This window comes from Marmota flaviventris, chromosome 7, assembly GCF_047511675.1.
Source record: "Marmota flaviventris isolate mMarFla1 chromosome 7, mMarFla1.hap1, whole genome shotgun sequence".
NCBI lineage: Eukaryota > Metazoa > Chordata > Mammalia > Rodentia > Sciuridae > Marmota > Marmota flaviventris.
Genome location: NC_092504.1, coordinates 18,660,218 through 18,682,801, shown reverse-complemented (window position 1 = coordinate 18,682,801; position 22,584 = coordinate 18,660,218). Strand labels below are relative to the sequence as shown.

General features: G+C 44.3%; 1 protein-coding gene and 1 long non-coding RNA gene across 6 annotated transcripts in view; one reads left to right on the top strand and one right to left on the bottom strand.

Moving 5' to 3' along the window:
* Ppargc1a (PPARG coactivator 1 alpha) overlaps positions 1-22,584 on the top strand; it is a 607,642-nt gene that overhangs the window by 191,329 nt on the left and 393,729 nt on the right. The window lies entirely within an intron of this gene.
* LOC139706492 (uncharacterized) lies at positions 1,114-21,923 on the bottom strand. Of its 2 annotated transcripts, none has more exons than XR_011708117.1 (3): positions 21,834-21,923; positions 12,159-12,270; positions 1,114-1,271 (listed from the first exon to the last, which is right to left on the bottom strand). It is a non-coding gene; the product is annotated as an uncharacterized lncRNA (long non-coding RNA). The 2 variants fall into 2 exon arrangements; XR_011708116.1 differs by lacking the exon at positions 1,114-1,271 and adding an exon at positions 11,096-11,647.

The following is a 22,584-nucleotide window of genomic DNA, read 5'->3' as shown; positions in this document are numbered from 1 at the left end:
TCCTAAAATGTTTTCATTCTTTGATGAAGAGAGAAAATAATAATGTGAAGTGGAAAGAGAGAGGAGAAAAGAGGAATCGTAAGAGCTTGGGTCAGGGAGGGTTGCAGGAGTGGGGATCATATGACAAGCAGCTAAATTGACCATTATGGGTATCGAACTCCATTTGGTGAGTGATAGTAGGTGAGCACTGGCCATATGAAACTCATATCTATATATCAGCTTTCCCCAGACACCACTGCAATTAATGGGCACCGAATGAGGAATGAGATTTGGCTGGGCAGAGAGAACAGTAGAAAATATGAGAAATATAAGTATAATACTGTAATTAAAGGAAAACCAATGTGACTTATAGCCTCCATCTCAATTCTTCTTCTTTTCTTTCCCCATTAAGCTGCATAAGCAAGAACTAATATGGAAAGTGAAAAGAAGATGTGACATTTCTTGAAAAATCGTTATGGAAAAAATTCAAAGTTGGGCTCTCTTTCAATGGGGAAACAATAAAATGTTAGATAATTCTCAGGTTCTCACTGCAAGAAAACAATAATTATATTTTGTATTTTATTATAATAATAGGTTCCCAGCTAAATGCACAAATCTAATAAAACCATAATACCAAGCTACAATGGGCTTCATGAATTGTAAATGGAGAGAATTTAAATGTTTTTGGCATCTGCCACCCAGTTCCCCAATAATAAGATCTATAATTTCCTGATAAGCGTGTGTACGACTCTTGTGAGTTTAGCTCTGATGAAGGGCCAAAGCCTATTTTCAGTGTTCATGTGAATTTCTTATTGGCTTGGCGAGTCCCACTCCTTCATGTCTAACCCTTTTGCCATTTAAAAGCATTGAAAGAACTGAGAGAGATTTTTGTGACTTTTAAAGGGATTTTGAACATATAATTAGCTGTACAGGACCAGAAAATGGTGATTCATCTCGGGTTTATTTAAGAAGTCTCTGAAGCACTGGGTGTCACTTGTGCACATTTAAAGAACACTGTGTTTGCAAATGGAGCAGGAAAAGCGAGTACGTGTTTGTAAGGCCCAGGGCACAGCGGGAAAAGCTGCTGCTTTGATCTGAGCATCTGCTGTAAAAGTCCAGTGCCTTTTGCTCTAGTTCAGGGTGCAGGTGTAACTAGCGGTCGACGTTGGTTGGACCGGCAGGGGTGGGAGAGAGGGGCTTTCATGTTTCTGCTCGCGATCTCCACACCTGAAAATGTCTTAGCTCAGAGCAGGTGCTTCCTGGGGCCTGACACACAGCATTTCCAGGCACAACTGGGAGAAGAGAGAGAGAGAGAGAGAGAGAGAGAGAGAGAGAGAGAGAGAGAGAGAGAGAGAGTGTTCCATCACTTGTGGGGTCCTCTTGGGCTAGGATCCCAGTTTATGACTCTCCTAGTGCCAAGTTCCCAAGCATATGCATGAAGAATCCAGCAGAAGTATCTTCTGTCTCTAAATTTTCTTGCATCCTTCCCAAAGACCCCTCATGGGTGGCATGACTCAAGAGTCTGGAACTCTTGTTATAAAGCTGCAAGGCAAAGGGCATTAGTTTCATAGCTGCCAGCCCGTCCCTGGAAGCCACCAGCAGGTACGGTCCCCACTCTTTCCTGCACCTGGCAGGATCTAACCCACAGCAGGAGGTTTTCCTCTGGGCTCCTGCTAAGACTTTAGATATTGTGGGAACTTAATTGCTAGTGGTGGGAGTTTGACAGGTAGTCACGGGGTGAGGGGAAACACCCCTGAAGAACCTGCCATGGGCCCCCTGAGTCCCCCACCCCACCCCACTTTCTGCTCTCCTTTTCCTTTCAGGCTGGGAAAGGGCAGTTCAATTGAGCTGAGTCACCTGCTCTGATCACTTCCTTATCAGCCGCGGAGGAGTCTCCCTTGCCTTTGCCCCCAGTCTCATTTAATTAGATATAAGCCTCCCTCAAAGTCAATTCATTCTGTTTCTTAACATTGACCGCAGTTTCTCTTTTGGCTAACTCCTTGCCTCTCCCTCTGATTGAAGCAGTGGAGGCTGATAATTCATTTTGTTCCGCCATTATTGATTTGGTGGCTCTGATCCAAAATTTGAAAATTTCTCTCCAGGTTGTTCTTGCCCTTGGTTTTTACAAAGACATTGCATAAAATGAAGGGTGTAGGTCAGAAATAGAAACCTCAGTGCTACTTTAGGCTATGAGGGTCCACTTTCAATTGGGAGAGAGGCTTATTGTTAATTACAGAGATTTCCAAGGGCCTCACGCTCTTCTCAGGCGCTGGCTGGGAAAAAAATCCTCCTTACAAATGCTTTCTAAACTGAGAATGGATTTGAAAGACCATTGTCTGCCCAGGCTCAGAAATTATTCCCTCATAAAGGACTTGTGTAAAGGTTTTCAAGATACCTTTATGTGAAAGATAAACTATATTAAGGGTGTAGGAGCTTCTGCTCACCACATTTTTGCTGAAGGTTTCCTTTCTTGGTTCTTGTAAATGTCAGTTCCTTAAAGTCGCTGCCTCTCTTGGATGAAGGATTCCGAACCCAAGAGAGGATGCTCGCCTGACAGTCTTTCTTTCTTTATTCTGGGTACCTTGGTGGGTGTTAAGTGGCCAGCAGAGGTTTTCTTGATGGCTCATTACTAATTTGACATTACTGGAGGGCAGTTATCTTAAACAAAACAAAACAAAACAACTTTGTTTCAGGAATCTTCGCTTTATGAACATTTCAGAACCCTGGGAACCAAGAATTTGTATTATAGAAGCTCTTATAGAGACTAATGTTTCTCTGTTAATCCTCTAGAACGGGATTCTGTCTTTTTCATGTTGCAAGTAGTTGTAATAAAAGACTATCTTAAGAAAAGAGAGGAAGAAAATGAAAACACGGTCTTCTTTTGGTTTTGTTTTTCCCAATTGGTATGGCAGGCTGCTCAGGTCTCTTATTGGATTACAGGAGGGAGCAGTGGAAATGAACGGAATGTATTATTTTCCTCATGTTACTTCTTCTACGTGAAGCTGGGTCCTTTGAATTAGCACATACCATGGTGGTGTGTAAGCTTCTTCCTTTTCGCCTCTGAGTTTTTAAAAGACAAAGATAGAATCTGTGACATTGTCTTATATTTTTAGAAAACTGGTAGTAGATGCCTTCCAGAGACACTTATTCTAAATGAAGCTACATTCTTCTCCCTCTTCCGTCTCGTCTAATTTGATATCATTGGTCCCTATAAATAAAACAAGCCCGCAATGCCAGCTCATCATTGGCTTAGAGATCAACTCAGCCTTGACCTCGTGCCTGTCATGAACTCGGTTTCCTCTGATCAGAGAGGGAAACCATAACCAAAAATAAATAAATAAATAAATAAGGATTTTTTTTCTGAATCAAATAGAAACCCCAATGATGTGATCCCCACATCAGGACTTTTAATGTATTTCCCTTCTGTCATTACGAAGACTTATAAACAGGTAGTGCAAGGATGATGATCAGCCTCACTGGTCACCAGCTACCCAAACCTCCGGCCAAAATTGGGGAAGATTCTTACTGTGTTAAGCATTCTGGCTCCATGCGGCCAAATCCAAATCCACCCATTGTCCTTTGATTTCAATAGACCCTCTAGATTCTTAATTACAACACAGGCTAATTATGCAGTCCAAGTTCTAAACCGCACTGGATTTGCCCAGCACGCCTCTCCCCCTCGCTGGCATTATTGTATTGGTTTTCCGACCCTGTCAAACTGAGATTTAAATCCTTAAGCTGACATTCATTGTGTTCTGTGTATCAGCTTTTCCTGCCTTTCTGAATTACGTGCCCAATAAAGTTCTCATTTCTGTCATAGGTCAGGACTTGGTCTTTTATAAATTCTTAGGCTGAGGCCATTTAAATTCTGTTTTTGATTTTATCCTGCCTCTTCGAATTATTTGCCTGGTAAGCGCTTTAACTTTTTGGCCTTTAGCCCCAGCTTCTTAGGCTATTAATTTTTTTTTTTTAACCTGTGTGACCATTGAAGCAAATTTATAGAAGAATCTCACTGACGATGAGGTAGCACCATTCTGGAGAGAGAAGAGAAATGTCTGGAAGGTCTTCAAGTTGGAGTATTTGCCAAACCTTGTGCCAGAGAGCATGTGTGTGTCCTAGGGGCAGGTCACCCAGGGAGGCTGCAGCCACCAGAGCCCCGCGGGTGTAGGATGCGATCCATCCTTGCATTTCTTCTGTTCTTTAGTGTTTGGTTGCCATTTCAATGGGATCCTATCTTAGTTTCCAGTAAATCCAGTTTGCCAGGGGCTTTTAGTCTAATGTCTTTTTTTTTTTTTTTAAAGGCTTATGATATATGATCAGGCCAACATGTTTGTTATTGGTGATTTGATAAAGTATTTTTGGTTTTGGTTTTCAGTTGGAGACAAAATTCTCCAATTTCATTTTATTTGCCTGTGCCTCTGAGGGACGCATTTCGAGTTGATTCTAGGAATTCCAAAGATGCATGGATGACACATGGTCTCTGGACTTTCCTTACACAAAAAGTGGGTCCAAGCCAATATGAATAAGCAAGTGGCACTGTGTCTCCTGGTCCCCTGCCTTTGTGGGTTCTCCAGTGGCTACTGGGCATTCCCGACACCTATCTGCCCTGAATTGTCCTCCGCCCATCTCCACATCGCAACTGCGAGTCTTTGTCTTCTTTCCTGGGAGTTTTACTTCCTGCGAGCTAAATCAGTAAACACATCCATGAAAATGAGTGAGCAGACACTAGTTAGCCAATTCATCACCCTTTCTAGAGAAAAATATTTGCATTTTTAGCAGAATCCTTCTCGAGGCAAAGCATTAAGTCAAAAAGCTGGTGCTCACGGCAAGAATTCAATTTGATCTTGTGAATATCTCCTAAGCAGGCCAGGCTGAGAGCTGGTTCCCTGGCATCGGCTGGAGAACTAAACCAGCTCTCATATGACAGTAGCAGCATGTCTTTGTGATTTTAAAAAATCTATTTATGTATTATGTATATATATGTTTCTGGGTGGGCAGCTTATTGATCCTAGCAGCTGTTGAATTTTTATATGCCATTTATGATTGTTCCCGTGATATAGTAAAATATTCAAGGCAAATTTGATCAGTGTTTTTTAAAAAGGTCAAGTACTTCTATGTAACATTAGTCTGAAGACATTCCAAGATGTTCCCTGCCGGTCCAAAGGGAGTCGGACAGGTGTATGTGACTAATAGAGTCACAAATTGGAGGCTGGCAACTAGGTGACAGGAGAGTTTAAGCAAATCAGGTTTTGCATCAATGGTTAAACTGATCTGAGATCTCGTGGCGAAGGGACAATGTCATTCCACGGGGTCACTTGTGCACAGGAAGAGGTGTGATTCTGTTGCAGGACTTTTCCACTGCACCCCCCCCCCAACTACCCCCCACCCCCGCCCCCAGAAGTAAAGAACCAAACATGAGAATGACAGTTGTTGGCCAGCCACAGCCTAATTCAGTCATGTCACATGCTGAACTGCCTGGTAATTTCATTGTCACACTGAAAGACAGATTGAGACATATTTCAAAAAAGTGTTTCATGGTGACCTGAAAGGTGATGTATTTGAAGACGGCCACAGAAAAGTAGACAGTGTATATACCATTTTGTGTGAATTTTGAAAAGTTTTTCTCTTAAATTGAAGGGAAAACAGGAAAGAAAAAAAGAGGGCCAAATGCAGGGCTATTTTCTTTGCTAGAATAGTTGTTACTTTTTTTCCCCCTAGAAAAATAAATAGGTTACTATCTAGGTCTTTGTGTTTCTCTTCCTCAACTTTATTGTATGTCTTGTCAGTTTCACTCTGGCAGTATTATATTTGACAAGAAAAGGACTGGATTTTGAGTTGGCAAAAAGGGAGGAAAAAAAAAAAGCGTATGTCCCAAATACCCAAATAATGTTGAGTGGCACCCTCGGTCTTTGTGCTCCTTATGGAAATATACTTGCTTTCCAATTGGATGTTTCTGATGGGGTTTGACCTCTGCTATAAGTTGCAGCTGCGGTGCTAATCTGGGGACAGTTGCAATCCTCCCCACCCCAAGGGAATCTGTTGCCTGGGTAAATTCCCAAGACATACACTCTGTCTCCCAAGATTCCTGGAATTGAGCCCTTTGGCCTTGGGGCAAATCTTCTGTACCGAGCACCCTTAGGAGACTGACCAGAGCTCACTGGAGAGTGCCTTAAGTATGTTGCAAATACTGGCTGTCCAAGGACTCTGAATGGTCCGGGGTTCTTCAGTGGAATTTACAGGTCAAGATTGCTGGAGAGATGACGTACAGGGAAAGATGGAAGCTACCCTGGTGTCACAAAATAATTCAACAATTGAAAATAAGTGAAAGACTGAAGTCCCTTGCTTCTACCTCCCCACTCTTCGGCTCATGTTAGTGGTGCCTCCATAGTTGCTGAGTGGGTATCATTATGGGATACCTGGACATGAGGCCCAGGAAACAGGCAGGGGCTGAAATATAGAGAAACTTGAATTTAAGCCTGTGGACTTGGAATTTTCTCTTGGAAGCACCACAGAGTCCCCTGTCACTTGGCTTGGATCATTCATTGATCCCCCTCTGTTCCATACCATAGCTTTATTATAAAGGCATAGTGACATAGTTTCTTGTCAAACAATAAATATTAAAATATTGGTATGATCTGTCTGGTTCCCTGCTCCTCTGCAGAGAGGTGCACCCTCAGATCAACAGCCCCTTATGGCTTTCCACGTCATACTTGGAAGTCAGTACCCAGCCAATGTGCTTGACAGCGTGCGGTTGGCAGTGCTCTCTGTCCAGCCTGGCGTGTCTGTCTCACGTTGGCGAGGCGCAGTCGGCCGCCCTGTCTGCTTCCTTCCACTTTGGACCTTCCTCACTCTGCCTTGCTTCCCTCTCTTCCCACCGTCAGAGACCTGTGCCTTCTATTCCTAGGTTTCTTTATTTCCCGTGTTGTTTTCCTGGTTCAAATTAGAGACCAAATCCTGGAACAAAGGAAGGCTCTGTAAGGGTGGTTCCCAGGGCCCAGGGAGGGACCTTCCTGCTCCAGCCGCAGCCAAGGTGACCTTGGGTACATTCCCTGTCCCTTGTCCTCACCTCCCTCATCTGTAAACAAGGCAGTCCAGATCCGACTGAAACTGACCCTTGTTAAACTTGTTCTCAGATCCTTGCTCTACCCATGTCCTCCTCAGAGGGAACTTCTAGGAGGGTCTGAGAGAGAGAGAGAGAGAGGGCTAGGGGGAAGGGGAAGAGGGGAATCCCCAAAGTGGGGGCTTTTACTATTTGGTATTGACTGCACGGCCAGGTTAGGGATTTAAACATGATGCTTCTCACCCCAAAACGTGTGTTGTTCCAAACACTGGGGCTTGTTTATACACATGTAGTCATGCAAGGATGACTAAAGATGATAAATTGGACATGTTGCTAAGAACAGAGCTGCAATCAATAGCATTGCAATGGTAATAACACCAACAGGCCTCAAATTTCACTTCATTTGAAAGTGGATTGGATCCATCATGGAGCATGGTGGGAGGAAGGGCTGGGTGGCCATCGAGTGCAGGTTTGATGCTGGCAATGGGACTTTTGGATTCTGGTCTGCATTTCTAAAAATGCCTTTGGCAACCATATTGTCCCACACTGAGTGATAGGAACTCCAGAGACCAGAGGCATCCCCTGAACTGAAGGCTTTTCCTGCCAACAATAGCAGGTCCTTTAAGGAAAGATTGCTTTAGAGGGGAGATACCAGTGGGTCTCACTCAAGCTGCACATTAGAATTACCTGGAGAACTTCAAAGGAAGTCCCAATACTGAAATTTTGTCCATGCCCTGCTGAACATGAATTCCTGGGCGTGGGGCCCAGACCTCAGCAAAGCTCCTTGGGTTACTGCACTGAGCAATGGAGGTAGAGAACCCCTAGTTCTAAGTCTTTGCCTCCCAAAGCTTGGTTGTCATCTGGGGTTGTGAAATATAGTTACTGACTCAGAATCCCAGGTGATCTTGGCAACAGGAGAAAAAGGTAAATTCATTGGCAAACAAAAATAGGAACTTCTGCCAATAAGTATCAACTTTTAATAACACAAAAAAATTGTAGATTAAATTGATTTGTGATAATTCTTATTAATGATAAAGGGCATAGCAAGATAGCATTAGACCAAAGACCAGAGCTGGTCCTTATTATTGGGGACTTTTGAGGAGGTTATCATTTTTCTTATCTGAGTTTTGAATAAGTTGAGAAATGAAAAAATTAAAAATGGAGGCCGAACATCTTATTCCCATTAGAGCTAGTTGTGGTTTAGATAGTAGGTGTCCCCCAAAAGTTCACGTATGAGACAATGCAAAAAAGTACAGAGGAGAAATGACTGGGTTGTGAGAGCTTTAACCCAAGCAGTGAATTAATTCCCTGATGGGATTAACTGAGTGGTGACTGGAGGCAGGTGGGGTGTGGCTGGAGGAGTGGGAATTGGGGTGTGGCTTTGGTGTATATATTTTGTATTTGGTGAGTGGAGTCTCTCTCTGCTTTCTGATCATCACGTGAGCTGCTTCCCTCTGTCACACTCTTCCACCATATTGTTCTGCTCATCTGGAACCCCAAGCAATGGAGCCAGCTGTCTGTAAGCTGAGACCTCTGAAACTGTGAGCCCCAAATAAACTTTTCCTCCTCTATAATTGCTCTGGTCAGGTCTTTTAGTCACAGCAGTGAAAAAGCTGACTTAAACAGCTGATACTAGGTTTGGCCTCGAGAAGCAAGTGGCCCAACATGATAACCCAGGATTAGATAGGTTTTTTCATCTGACTGTTGCAGGATATCCCCCCACCCCCTTCCACTGAGGCTTATTGTAATTACCGGGAATGCTGGGTTCCTGAGGGTGGCATGTGTCCAAGATGAGCAGGATGGAGCTGAGCTAAGCCTGTTCAGGTGTTCTTTCCACTCCCCTGTTATAAAGGGATGGGGAAAGGCAGCAGTTTTCCAGAGGAATCTTTTCCCTGTGAAAACGTGAAATAAGAGAAAGGTGTGGCTGTCAGCCACTGGGTATCTTAGTCTGTTTTCTGTTGCTGTAACTGAGTACCAAAGACTGGGTAATTTATAAAGATTAGAAGTTTATTTGACTCATGATTCTGGAGGCTGTGAATTCCCAAAGCATGGCTCTGGCATCTGCTCTGCACCTGGCCAGAGCCTTTTTTGCTGAAGCATAACATAATGGAAAGTGTCATGTGGCGAGACAGAGCAAATGTGTGGCTCAGATCTCTTGTCCTCTTATAAAGCCACCAATTCCATCATGAGGGCCCCATCTCACGACCTCATATAATTATCTTCCAAAGGCCCTACCTCTAAAAACCATTAAGGTAGAAATTTGGAGATTAAATTTCTAACACGAGAACTTTGGAGGGGGGTCACAGTCAAACTGTAGTCCTAGGCAACCTTCACCCCATTTTGAAGTTACTTGAGTTCCCACAACTCAAGTATCCAGTGTCCTCCTCTCTGGAACCTGCCTTCAGATTTTTCATTAATGTCCAGTTTTCCCTCCCAGGAAATAAGTACCTGGTGTCTTCAGCATAGCCTGGGGTTTGGGGGATTTGAAAGACTGGAGTCTGAGCTGAAGCTAGGGGTGTGTCCATCCCCTGAGTCAACATCCCTCAGTATTAAATTCTCTGGTTTAAAATACCCAGAGTGGTTTCTGCCCTTGTGTCTGGCCCATGACTGATGGAGTTGGCATTTTTCATTTTTCATCTTTTTTTGAGGCTCCTGGTGACCTGGATTTCTTTGTGCTACTCTATACCCATATTACAGTTAAGTCTACTGAGATGTGGACAGTGTAGATCATCTGCCAATGATCTCATGGAGGGTTGCAACCAAGAATTCAAACCCATCTTTAGCTGAATGCAAAATAAGCGGTTTTCCTCCAATGTTTCAAGTTCTACTACTCTGCACAGAATAAAGGGTAAGATAGGGGCTTTTCCATTTTTTACTAAAGATTCCAAAAGAAGTTGTACCTGGAGGTGAGGGAGGGGACCTAGATGCATATGTCTCTCAATTCCTGCCTTTCTGCATTTCACTGTCTATAACCTCCCATGGTTGTAGATCCTAAGGTGGAAGGGTCCGAGCCTGACCCTGGGTGGGGCAGCCTGCCTTTTGGAAGGCAACTGCTAATTATCCAAATTTTTCCTAATAAGATGGCTGAGTATGTGAGGCGGTTTGACTGGTCCAAGATGACTCAGTGGTAAATGCACTTCTGGGACTTCTGGGGGACTTCATCTCCTTCACCTGTGATATGGAAACAAGGGCCAAAGAAACAAACCCAGGAGGAAAGGCTGTGAGAGAGCTGTCCTGTGCTTATTCTGATGCAGCTCATTTCTGCCGTTAAAGGGGCCTTCCCTCCTGACCACAGTCAAGAGCTGGGAAGTGGCTGCTGGGGACCCTACGGCACCACCTCCCCCTGTTCATGTTGCCCTGATCCTCCTCACAGTGGAGATCAGCCCAACCTGCCTAAGTCTGCAGAGGAAAAAGACATTGGAGTGGTTCTTATTCCACAGCAAACAGCTACTGAAGGGGACACAGGGGGGTTCTGCTGCACCGGGTGCAGGAGGCTGGGTGCTGCCGCCCTGCTATCAAGCCTCATTCCCCATCATCCCGTGGTCTGGCCAGAATGAGCTCATGGAAGACAAATGTGTGAAAACTCACCACGTCACTGGTATTTACAGTGTCAGATGGTGGCAGAGTCAGACTCGTACTCCTAGTTTAGCAGAAATGGCCACAGTGGGGACAGGACGGGTGGGTCCAGGCCCCTGGAAGCCTGATCACTTGGAGCTGGTTCTTGACTCTCACCCTTTGCCAGCTCTTTCCTTCTCTTTGCCTCCCTCTCTTATTGGTTCAGCTGTCTGACCCTCCTCTTTTGGTCCTAGTCTCAATTTTAATTTCCGTTTGTTTCCATTTGGTCATTCATTCAGAGTTCCATTCAGTGTCAGCTCCGGTTTCCTGGACACTGTGAGTGTCTGGTGATTTCACAAACTTAGAAAGTTCCCAAAGAAGTTTCTTATTCTTTTCTGCCCAGCCTTATGCCTGTCCCTGCCATTTCCACCTTGGCACATGGAAATCCCACTTTCCATCTGTTCCAACTAAAAAGCTTGGGGTTACCCTTGACTCCTCTCTTTCAAACGCACTTTGTAGCTAATCCATTGGTGAATCTAGTGGGATGTGGCTTCAAAACATCCCTTGAATCTGATCACGGTTAAGCATTTCAGTAGTCACCATGGTCCTCGTCTCTTAGCTAGATTATTCAAATAGATGTCTCTGGTTCTTTCTTTCCTTCCCTTTATGGACCATTCACAACTTAGTAGCAGATCTGACCTATTAAAGTTAGTCAGGGCCTGGGTGGCTTGGTCTCATTGTCTATTCAAGTCTTCTCAAATGGTCACCTTTCAGTGGGGACTTCCCTGAGCATCCTATTTAAAGCCACGAACCTCTCTCTTACCCCAAGGTGCTCCCATATTCTCCATAGCACACATCAACATCCCAGGTTTGGTCTGCTTTGTTTATTTTTTAATTCTTGTCAGTGATCTCCACTTGACCCTTCCACCTCGTCCTCATCCCCACTAGGACGTCAGCTCCGGAAGGCATGGGTTCTTGTCCGCTTGGTTCAGTGCTTTATCTCCCCTGTCTAGACAATAGCCTTCCATAGGAAAAGCGTTCCGTAAATATTCGCTGAATGAATGAAAAAAGTAGGTGAGAGAGTACATTACTGAGCTGGGGCCAGGCATGGGGTTAGGGCTTGGGTACAGATCATCCCTTCACTTAAGTATGCCTTTAACAAATATTTTTGAGAAGCTGGGTGACGTGGCCTTGGTGTCCTGTACACCCTCCCCTTCTTCCTGGTGGACTCATTTATCCTTCCAGAACTCTCTTTGCCCCCTCCTCCACCTCAACTTACTGATTTCGTTCTCTTTTTCAAACACCCCACTTGTTCCTACCACTTCATTTTCACTTCCTCCTCTTTCTTTGGCCTTGATTCTCTTTGACGTGGCGCTGGCTGTGCAGTCTGAGCAGGTCCTTAGAGGGCTGGTTTGCTTTAGGTTCCCTCCAGCGCACGGCGGTGGTGCTCAGCATGTGAGGACGGGATGGGTGTTCAGGACCCACACTGCCGCAGTCCTCCTCCCCAAGGTCCACTCAGTCTTCCTGCTCTGTAAGGCGGTGATGAGGATTAAGCAACTCTTACCTGGTTCTACCATGTGTAATGGAACTTGGCCGACGTTTTACTCCCATCTATTTATGGTATTTCTGCCCAGGGTTCCATGGGAATTGACTCCCAGAAAAGGGCGAATGTCTTTCTTTAGAAAAAGAAAAAAAAAAAAAGGAAGAAATAGTAACACATGCATAATATCATCGTATCAGTAATGCAACTCTAAGTGAGAAGAAGAAAAGCAATGCTTGTATATATATATAAACCCCCTGCATTTATCTCCCTTTCCTTTCTACTCCAATCACACAGATTTAGTGTTCCATATTTTCATGTTCCTACCTAACTTCCACAGTGACTATTTTAATGAGGCTTACCCCTACATTTTCTTGATCATGAGATGCTATTGTTTTTAAGATGTACTGTTGTTTGCATAACTAAGCTTTTTGAAGAAGAAAAGAAGTATCACCACATTAAATGTACACATTGATTACAAGATGTAGTCTAATTTCAGCAGAATTGAAAATTTATCCAAAAAAGTTATTTTAAAATTGAGAAAATAAAGTACTTCATAGTATGTATTTGCCACAATGTGCTTTTTGTACCAAAAATCTCCTGCTGTGGAAGTCTATGGACCAATACCTTCATCTTTTGAATGGTTTTCTTGGTACTCATTCATGTGGAAACAAACATTTTTATGATTTTTTAAATCATGCTGCTATGATGTTTTTCAAAATGTTTAAGACATTTATACTTGTCACCCCAAATATGTGCTGAGTATCAATGCCTGATTGTAACTCTGCCAGCATTAGGTATTATGATTTTTGGTTTACTTTTGTTTTTTGTTAAGTCTTTTCATACATATGGGTGGTTTATATTTGCATTATTTTGGTTATTTGGGAGGTGGTAGAACACATATTAGTAGCAGACTTAGTGATGTATCTCAACTGCAGGGAAAGGTGTTGTTATTGACAGGGTGATACAAGTTGATCTCATTTATATGACAAAGACAGGAATTTATTCTTCAAAGTTCTGGCCTTTGGCTGAGGTGGAGGAGAGATTAAATTAATAGAATTATTGAAAAAGGAAATCAATTTTTGTTTCTGAGAACAAATCTAATTAGACTTTTGCCATTTCCCAAGGACCTTTAAAGAAGGTGCTGTCTTCTAACCTTGGAGTTTTCAAGAATTTCTGTTAGGAACGTTGATGCTGCTTGTTTCTGCTAGAGTGTGTAAGGAGTGTGATCACGGACTGCACCACAATGACAGTGACTGACATTTGCATATCGTGTTTGCCATTTGCTGGGCAGTGACCTCACTGTGTACACATGAGCTCATCAAACTGTCGTAACTCCGTGCGATAGGTATTATTACCTCTATTCCCATTGATGGAGGAGGAAATTAAGACCCAGGGAAGTTGATGTAGCTCAGGTTGGGGTACAAAAGACACAGACTGGCTTTCAGCCCACTTCCTTCAGCACCTCCAGGTACTGTCGTCTTCCAGAACAACGCACTGAGGTGTGGACAGGCGGTTGACAAAGAGTCCTGGAGGACTTCCGACTCTATGCTAATCAGCTTCACTTTCCACCTCTAGGATGGGAGGGTGAGATTTATTCTCTTGACAACCGAAAGCACATTTTTCAGCCTCCTCTGCCTTTTGACTCAGGTCCAGGACCAAACACCCTGATGACAGCGTTTGCCCTTGGATATGGTCCCTGAATCACGCCCTTCTCTTGTCCCCTTTACCTTCCCCCTGTGTTATCAGTGGGCATCTCTCAGAGGCAGATGTTTGGAACACTGGGACTTGCTAAAATTAACACAAACATTCCAGTGCTGCAGTATCTGGGATGTTTTCTAGAACGTTTTGATTTCCCCATTGAAAGAATGGTGAACTTTGAAAAAAGGTCTTATCGTTATTTGGAACAAACCAAACCATTTTAACTCACCAGTTTAATGCCTATTTCTTTGCTCTTCAAAAATATCATTTTATGCTATTATAAAGTAGGAAAATGTTTCCTTTCTGCTCAGTTGTGAACAATTAGTAATAATGTTTTATTTATATGAAATTTTACTCTTGTTGTTTGAAAGTTAATTGAGACCAATGATTAAGAGCACAGGTTTTAGTGTCAGAAAGTCCTGGAGAAAAATTCCACCATCTCTTATTCTGTGACCTTGGACAAGTTGTCTGATTCCCTTTGATATAGAAGAATAAGGATAAAACCCTCACATCTCATAGGTTTGCTATAAGTAGTAAATGAAAAGAATGAGCTAATGCTTATAAAATGCACATATAATACATGACACATAGTAAGTATTCAATAAATTTGCTAATAATAATATATAGGTAATAGAATGAAACACCCCATCTGATTCAAATGTATGATATGTCAAGATCACTGTACTGTCATGTGTAACTAAATAAAACAAATAAAAAAATAAAAAATAAAAAAAAACCAGATTACAATAAAAAAATATTTAGGTAAGGCTCAAAGTCAGCTCTTTTGGGGATGCATCTTATCTTGTTCTTGTCCTCTTAGTCAAGGACTCCTAACTTCCTTCATGGCTGCATTTTGGGATTTTTCTCTCCTCCAAACATTTTATCTAAAAGGTATAATAATTGAAATTTATTTTATCTGTAGAAATTCGAAAACATAATAACACTGCTTAGTTAAGGAGCATCAGAGATACCCTTATTTTTCTTCCCACCATTTTTCAGTGAATAGGTAGGAGTTCATTTCTAGAATTGCACAAAGGAATTGCTAGACAGGTGATGTATTTCCAAGGAGAGATGTCTTCAAACTTTATATCTAAAATGTCCAAAGAGTGAAATTGCTCCTGCTGGATGGTGGGATCCTACGGCTGGGTGTCCTCATCAGGAAGCGCCCTCGGAGGGCCTCTCGACAGGAGGGAAGAGGCGGTGGAGCATGAGCTCCAGAGTGGACATGGCCTGTGTGTTGGTTTGTGTCTGATGGCCTCTGGGGTCAGGTCCCAGGTGCCCCACATAGAGCGCCAGCCATGTGAATGTCGTCTGTCTCCATGTTTGTCCCGTGTCTCTGTGGCAACCATGACTGGGGGAGGAGGGGAGGTCTCTGGAGTCCAGCCAGGGGCTGCAGGTGCTTAGTGAAGACAGATAAGAGTTAAGGGAACAGTGGAGACAAGTCATTACTGATTGATTGTTAACCAGGCAGGACCCTGCTCCTGGGGCTCTATCTTGATGATGACTCCCGTGGGATGGAGGCTCTGATTCAGGTGATGACAGAAAACTGACCGGAGAACTCAGGAGAAGCAAGAGCCTCTAGGATGGAGCCGACAACCTGGTTGCTGCAGTTTGTGAGATTCCGCCTGGGAATGTAGCGATCCCAGCCTGCAGGCACTGATCTGACAGCTGCTCTCAGCCTTGGAGAGAGACTCAGGGTCAGCAGCTGCCAGATAACAAGAGTTCAGAGCACGCTGCTGGTCCAGGTGTGACTGCCCCCGGCGGTGTGCTGGCACCTGCAGAAAGGCATAGCTGTCTCCTTGGCTCCTTTTCCAAGGGTCATGGGGCCATGGTACTTCCAAGAGGTTTGGCATGGAACCAGTTACCTTGTGTGTTCACCTTTCTGCTACCACTACATCTGAGTCAGCTCAAAGTGTGAATTCCAAAGGGAAAGCAAGTATCCCCCTTCACCCAAACAGCATGACAGTTATTTTTGTTGGAAGAGGGTTGTGTGGTCCCTGTCTTGGTCTTGATGGTTGTACCGGAAGAGCAATACCTCATGCCTGTGCCTCTCAGGCAAAGCAGGATCAAGGCCACTGGGATGTAACTCTCCAAGGGACAATAAAACAGAACTGGGGATGAAGGAATGCAATGTCAAACTTCTCCACTCAGAAGAATAAAACGTGGTTGGAGGGAGTCAATGCTGTGACTGGTCCAGCCTGCAGCTTGCTAGCTCTAGTCCAACCCTGGCCGGTTCTCCATGCACCTGTACTTTCTCTGAACTCTTCAAGGTTCGGAGAAACTTGTGTACAAAGTTGTGCCCAAAGTCATCCTGGAATGTTCTATTCCCATGACAACCATTGCCATTTCAGATTTTGTGTACTAGGATCGGCAGGAATCTTGTCTCCCTGTTGCCTCTGGGGATCCTTAATTTCCAGAGCAGATAATATGTGACACTTTTTTATTCTTTTGACAAACATTTATAGAGCTTTTGTTAAATGCCGGTTGCTAATGTGTGCTCTACGGATAGTTTAGGTTCAATAGGTCTCTGGGAAAATTCATTACCATTCTCCAATCCATATGTTGGAATACTCCTTTATTTCTAATTTCCTATGAATGGCACCAAAATGAATGCATTCCTTTCCTGAAGTTGTTATTTATTTAAACAATTTGTAAAAACTTTCATTATTTTTGTGTAAATGTTAGGCATTTGTTGTAGAAATACTAGGAGGAAATCCCACTACCTAAACTTGGGGGGAAAATCATTTGCTATTTCAAACCAGTTATCACACAAAGATATTCCTACTTTTCCATGTTCTCTTGTATGGGGCTTCTTCTCTCTCCCTTTGGTCACCATCCAATACCTTCTGTATCCTCCTGTTCTTTCACTTGAACAATGACAGTAGTCTCTAACTGGACACCTTCTATTCTCTATACTCCGGTGTCCTTGGAGGCCACTTCTGTGAAGGTGTAGAAGGGTCCATACAAGACCATATGATCAAGAATGAAAGTTGCCTTGCTCCTTATTCTCTGCTGATTATTAATTCTGCCTTCACGTCTCTGGTAAAGAAAGTGAGTTTACACTTCTTTAATCACCTCTGTGATCTACTGTTTCTGGGGAGCATGTGTGTGGTACAAGTCAGTTGAAGTTTTGCTCAAGATATTTGGAGAAAATACCTGAGGGAACAATAAACTCTTCATTTTCTTAGATCCTTAGCCTGCACTTGTCCCCACCTCTGCGCATCACGGGCATTGCTTCACATACCACCTCCATTCCAGATAATGACTTCAGGCCTGCCAAAGTGTGCCACAGACCCGTAGTGAAATGGACACTTAGTGCATTGAGGACCTAGTGTGTGCCAGGTGCTTTGCATGTATTATCTCTTGCGTGATCTTTACAATGGTGATATGTATATTGTTTAGTTCAGCTTTATTGAGAAGGATTGGCACAGAGAACTTGAACAGAGCACCCAAGGTCACAACACTGGGTTTGGGATGCTTGATGAATATTCCCAGAGGTGCTTCCTAAGTTAATTCCTTCTTATATAATATTTTATTTTTCTCAGGTAATAAGTTTTGTTTGTGAGATCCAGAAAACTTTCCTTTTAAATCCACCTCAAATATTTGAATAAAGAAGATGTTGGTACCCTGAGATTTTTTTTTTAAACTATGTTTCATGGAAGAAATAGTTTGAGCCAGAAAGTTAAAAAACCAAAACACCAAAGAGCAGAAATAGTATTCTCAGTGTATCTTTTCAACTATGAAGAACCTCATTATGGCCTCTGGAAGAAGAGCTGATTTCCATTAAGTCAGCTCATGGTGCGCCATCTTGTGAGAGAATCAGCTGCAACATGGGTTGCTGGTAGGGTCTATCCAGATGCAAGGGCTGGGCAGCCCACAGATGACCTCAGAGGTCCACATGCCGGCTTCAAGAGGAGATGGGGAGAGTGGGTCGAGTTGCGCTCTCCACAGAGCTGGGCGCCATGCCAGGGCATTGCTCTGTCTCACTTTTTGTAGGGTAAGCGGGGGTGGGGTGGGGTGGGCTGTAAGAACCAATGAGACAGAGACAGGTGTGCCCTCTCCAGGGGCATTATATGACAATCCAAGCTATTTAGTACAGTGAATGCTCCACAAATACATTTTTACATTAATCCAATGTGGATGCCCCCATTGTGGCTTTCTTGATCATTTCCCCCAGGCCTAAAAGAGGAGGAGAATGTAGAACTTTGCACAATGTAATTCTTTTTTTTTTTTTTTTCTGGCTCCTCTCTGTCCAATTTTTCTAAGTTTGGTATAAAACTGAATTCTCTTTTCTTTTTTTTCCATGATAAATATAGTCTTAATTTAAAATTGCAGGTAAGCCCTTTAAGAACATATCAAAACCGTACAGGTGAAAGAAAATTCAAGTTCAGTATTAAGCAACTGGTCATTAACAAGGGAAAAATGCACTATCAGGATTTTATGATTTCGAATATTTTTTGTTTTCCTTTCATGAAAGATCTTAGTAAAAAATTTTAAAAATAATTTAACGAGGCCAATAAGAAGGAGGCACTTTAATCAGTGCAGTGCAGCTCAGGTCTTCCCAAGCCGATTCCCTCCAGGCACCCTCCAGGGCCCAGGCAAGGGGGCTTGACCTCCTCCTCTCTGCGGCCCTCCAGCCCCTCTCTGCTGGGAACATGAGCCAACAAGATGCTGGTGAGGCCACAGAGGGGCCATTTCTTTGTCCACAGCCTGGGGATATTCTGGGGAGACCAGAACCCCTGTCCCCCAGGTGAGAGCCTGGCTGGGGGGGAGCACCTCTTGGGAGGAGGCAGGGCCCTGTGTTCTTGCCCTTTGACCCTTAAGTGTGCTGTGAGTGGACGCTATGCTTAGGGCTAAAGTGATCCGGGTTCCTTCCTTCTTTATTTTTTTCTGCTGTATTTCTTGGTTGAAGCCACAGACTTAAAGACCCACGATTTAGGGTCATTTTGTTGCATACGAAGGACCGTGAGCTTGGAGATGGTGTACATCGTGAGCACCCTGACTCTCTAGCATCATTTCGGCCACTGAGTTTGTGTTCTTCCTTTGTGGTTTCCAGGGTGGCTTTGCTTTTCTGCCCGTAGATCTTTACCTTCTTCGCAGCGAGCATTTCTGAGGCGGCAGGAGGATGATGAATCAGCCTTCCAGTGTTCGCGCTGTCCGCCCTAAACATGCACAGACAGACATGGCCTGTCTGGTGGTGGGGGCTGTCGTTACACCACAAACCATCCAAATGACTTGGCAGGTGGTGGCAGGTGGCTGCAGGTGGCATGTGCTGGTCAAGGCAGCAGTGGCGGAGGACTCTGGGAGTCTGTGTCCACCATTGTGAGTCTGTCTGCCTCTTGCCCTTGCATGTTACCCATCTCTTTGCTTTTTATCTTCTCCTCCCCTTCCCTGTTCCCAATCCCTCCCCAGACCTTTCTAGAAAACCCTGTACTGTAATTCTTCCTGCTTCTCTTCTCTCCCCTGGCGTGGCTTTCGAGGCCTGTGTGGACTCCTGCCGGCCTCCAGCTTCCCCGACTCCTCAGCAAAAGAACTCGGAGCAGGGGCTGGTGTTCTTGGCGAGGCATGTCATTTGTTTTACAGGTCTGTAGTTGATTAATTTGCAAATGATATTCCCAATAAAGCGCTTAGAAGTAGATAATTACAACTATATTAACAGTTCCCGGCGAAGCAGATGGTATTGTGAGGAGCTGCCACGTGGCATTAGTGCTGAGCTCCACTCTAATGTCCCATCTACCCCAGAAAACCACCAACAAGCGCAAATCCCGCTGATATTCCAGATTGGGAGGAAATTGTGCTTTTGCCTCACATTCCGTTCTTATCAGAATTTTTATGTGTCTTTTCTCCGTCGCTCTGGCGCTCGGTGAACTGGTGCATTTTATGTAGAGTCCCGAAACTCCAGCTCTGTAATTCTGAATTAGCCCCATATTGAAGCCTGCACGAAGCCAGTTTCTAAACTGTTCATCAGTGTTCCTCCTACCACGCCAGATATTTTTAAATGTAGATTATCTCTGCACAAACATATAATTTCAATTTCCTAAATTACCTGAGCCAACACGCCATGTTAGATAATCAATTAAAGAATTTTTGAAGGCAGAGAAAATGTCTTTCTCCTTCTCTTTTTGGGTCATATGAGTGCATACACAGACACGCGGACACTCAGAGCAGGCTGGCGCAGGTACATATGCATGCACACACACATGCAAGCACACACACACACATGTGCACTCACACACACGTGCACGCACACACACTCTTGCCTACTTAGCATCCATGCTTTATTATGATGCTTTAGTGGAAAGGGGTCATTTTCCAGCTTCCAGCTCTCAGGAGAAAGGCCACAATGTCACGGCTTCCTGTCTGGACATCCAGAGTTGTGCCTTTGGGTTAGGCTGGAGTTACAGAAGGATTCAGCACAACAGGGCCTGGGAGTTTGAGAAACATATTCATCTGTGCTCTGGTCGGCTGAAGACCCCTAGGCCATTGGGTGGAGCCTGTGAGTCCCCCGGGGCAGGTTGGAACATGAAACGAAGGTCCTCCTGCGACCACGGTAGGTCTTTGCTCCAGGTCAGGCTGCGAGGCCACAGCAGGGTCCAACCTTCAGCTTCTGTTTCCCAGAACCACTGGTGGCCTAGAGAGCTGGGCACAGGCTGCCACAGTGGACCTGGGATCACCTCCTACTTGCCCAAGGCCATGGTCGTTCCTGCTGAGAGAGTAAGAAGGGGCAGTGCCCACTGCTTTCTCAGTTTTCAAGAGGTGAGGACAACGTGTGGGCTGCCGGTGACTTGGGCTTGTGTAACGCTGCCTCGGCGCCTGTGCTCACTGGCTTTTTCCTAGAAGCAGGCCTTGGGGTTCTTGTTGGGGGCTTGCACATTATCGGGCTTAGGCTTAGTTCGATATTCAGGGTGTTCAGCAAGCTGTTTTTTTTTCTTTTTTTCTTTTCTTTGAAACTGTTGATGTGCGCTAGATGCTTTTGGTTTCAGCTCCCATTTTTTGAATATACCAGGCATCAGTCATTCTAATAAACACAAATACTTTGAATACAGGACTCCATTTACTCCTCGCAACATTTTGTGAAAGAGACAGTGTCTGCATTTTACAAGTGAAGACATACTCAGAGAGTTTAAGTAACTTGCTCAAGGTAAATATTAAAGCTGAGATCAAAAGCCTCATGCCAGACTTTTAACTGTGAAATTTCTGAATATTCAGTTATGTTATGAAGTTAATTCAATGGATATATTTTTTTTGGCATTTAGAATATTTTTTATGGGACTACACAAGTCCTATAAAAATATCGTAGGTGCATAATAGGTGAACAATGCACATCACTGATGTTGCATGGGTTCGGCTCAAGCATCACAGAAGTCGAGCCTGGGAAAGGCTGGGACATGTGGCTCAAATGGGAGTTTGGAGTTAGACTGAAGGTCTTGAGAGTGCTGTGCAGGAGTTTGGATAGCCTCCTCCAGGCTGTGGGAAGCCATGGGTGTCCAGGCCAACAAGTCACGTGATCAGACAAGAGCTTTAGGAAAGGTTTAGAAAGAGGGAGTTTCAGGGAAAGTGAGCCATCTTGTTAGGAAGCCTTTGGAACAACCCAGATGAGTGATGGCAAGGGGCTGGCCAGCATAGGTGGTGAAATAATAGGAAAGAGCACCAGGGAGGTCGGGAACCCGGCATACACGTGATGACAGCTGGCATTTATTAGTACACTGTGGCCATGCACCTGTCATTGTTTAAGCATTTAAAAAATGCATGAACCCATTTAAAAAATGCATGAACCCATTTCATCCTTACAATACCCTGGGAAGTAAGCTGTGTTATTTCCTTTGTTTTCCGGATGAGGAGATGGAGGGACAGAGTAGACAGGCAATCTTGAGGCGCTTAACCTCTGGTGAGCACCTGGCCCAAGGTAACATAGTTTGTAAGTGGCCGAGATCCCGAGTGAGCTGCTGGCTTGGTGTCAGACCCCAGATGGAGGTGGAGTGTCAGGGTCCTACTTACCTTTTCCTGCTCAGGCCAGGCGTCCTCGCACACAGAAGCATTTATATGGCTACCCAGGACAAAATAGATTTAGGGCAAGGGACAGGCGTCAGCGTCACTGAGTGCTGGCTCTGCTCAGGCCTCCTGAATCCTGGCAGCCCTTTCACGGCTGGTCTCAGGGGAGCGACATTGAGCTTTCTTTCTCTTTACCTCACTTAGGTAGGAATTACCTTCTACACTGGAGTCTGGTGACATTGAGATCGGAAGACCTGAGCTCAAGCATGCTTTGAACAGGAGCTTGAGATCCCTGGGTTTCACACTGCTCATTGTTCAGGACTGCTTATTCTTCTAGGCATGAGTCAAGAAATAAATATTGAGCACCTACTATGGGCCACGCCCATGCTAGGGAGGCACTGTGGATACCCAGCCAAGAAAATGTCCCTGCACGCACCCTTAAGCGGATCAGCATTTTGTGCTGGTTCAAGCAAGTAAATAAGCAATTCCAAGAATCAGGAGACGAGATTCATTACCGCTTTTAAAAATCTGAAGTGCTTTGAAATGGTGAGCTATTATTGTTATTAACTCTATTAGGGAGAGTGAGGGGAGTAAGTCAGAAAATGCCAGAGAAATCTAGGTTGGGGGTTGAGCTCTCTGCATCTCCCAGGCCCCTACTGGGAGAGGTTCCAGGAGTGCAGTCCCCTCCAATACGGGTGCCATGGCTCCCGCTTGCTTTGACCTTTCTGGAGAGTGCTTGCATGAACACACTTCATTT